Genomic DNA, 1,807 nt, shown 5'->3' on the forward strand with positions numbered 1-1,807 from the left:
CTCTCTCTCTCTCTCTCTCGTCCTTGTCCCTTCTCCCCTTCTCCTTTTCACTCTCTTTCTCGGCCTACCTCTCCTTCTCACCTTCACTCCCTCTCTCCTCCCCCTCCTCCCTCTCTCCTCCTCACTCTTTCCTTCTCACTCTCACTCTTCAAAGAACACGCCACCCAAGATCCTTTCCCCTCCCCCCTCCCCCTCGCCCTTCCCCCTCGCCCTCTCCCTCCCCTTTCCCCCTCCCACCTTCCCCTCTCCCACCTCCCCCCTCCCCCTCTCTCACCTCCCCTACTCCCCCTCTCCCTCTCCCTCTCCCCCTCTCCCCCTCCCCCTCCCCCTCGTCCTCCCCCTCCCCTCTCTCCCTTCCCCTCCTCCCCTCTCACCCCACTCAGGACACTGTAGGATACCAATTACTCCCTCAATCCACACGATAATCAGGATGGAAGTTGAGAAGTAGAGAAGATTGAAAGAAAAAAAAAAAAAAAAAAGAAAAAAAAAGAAAAAGAAAAAAAAAATCTTCATGTGAATGGAATGGATTGCTTGAATGGCTTCCACCTTCTCCGTAATTCTTTTTTTTTTTTCTTCCGATTTATTCTTTTAAATGGATTCTTTTTTTCTTTAGTGAAGTGTGGGAGGAGCAAGTAATGGTAAGTGAGATGTATCTATCTGTCTATCTATCTATCTATCTGTATGTCTGTCTGTCTATTTCTATCTATCTATTGATCTGTCTGTCTGTCTGTCTGTCTGTCTATCGATATTTATCTGTCTATCTATGTATCTATCTATTTATCTTTTTTTTCTATCTACATCTGTCTATCTATCTTAGACATATTTGAATGAAAAATATAAAGGAATCAATTCGTACAAGAATAGGAAGAAAATAGACCTTGAAAGCGAGTGAGAAGGAAGGGATGGAGAGATGGAGGAAGAGAGAGAGAGAAAGAGAAGGGGGAAGGGAGTGGAAAGGGAGAATGTGAGGTAGAAGTAGGAGAGAGAGAGAGAGCGGTGAGGAGTGAGAGAGAGAGATGACGAGGAGAGAGAGAGAGAGAGAGAGAGAGAGAGAGAGAGAGAGAGAGAGAGAGAGAGAGAGAGAGGGAGGAGGGGCGAGATGGAAGGAAGGGAAGAAAGGAGGGGAGAAGAGAGGGAATGAGGAAAGATTGGAGGGTAGATGGAAAGGAAGGAAGGAGGGAAGGATGGAGGGAAAGAGGGTGGGAGGGTGAGATCGAAGGGAGGGCAAATGAGAGAGAAAGATAGTGAAAAGAAAGAATGAAACAGAAAAAAAAGAGATAAAAGAGACAAATAAAAAATCCAAAACGTTTTTGCAAAAGAATTAAACCTTGTGGGATTTCAACTCAACCTCCCCCCCCACCCCTACGTCCCTCCCGCCACTCCACCCCCACCCCCAACCCCCACCCCCAGCAGCCCCCCTTCACCTCCACCCCCCAACCCTCAGCAATCCCCCTTCTCCACCCCCTCCCCCCTCCTCCCTCCCTCTCTTCCTCAGGTTCGTGCCGCCACTCCACCCCCACCCCCAACCCCCAACCCTCAGCAATCCCCCTTCTCCACCCCCTCCCCCCTCCTCCCTCCCTCTCTTCCTCAGGTTCGTGCCGCCACTCCACCCCCACCCCCAACCCCCAACCCTCAGCAATCCCCCCTTCACCCCCTCCCCCCAACCCCCAGCGATCCCCCCTTCACCCCCACCCCCCTCACCCCTCCCCCCAACCCCCAGCAATCCCCCCCTTCTCCACCCCCTCCTCCCCCCTCCCTCCCTCTCTTCCTCAAGGTTCGTGGCAATCATAGATCAAAGACACAAACA

The sequence above is a fragment of the Penaeus japonicus genome, unplaced genomic scaffold (assembly GCF_977035675.1).
Source record: "Penaeus japonicus unplaced genomic scaffold, GWHDUDI00000001_assembly GWHDUDI00000004, whole genome shotgun sequence".
NCBI lineage: Eukaryota > Metazoa > Arthropoda > Malacostraca > Decapoda > Penaeidae > Penaeus > Penaeus japonicus.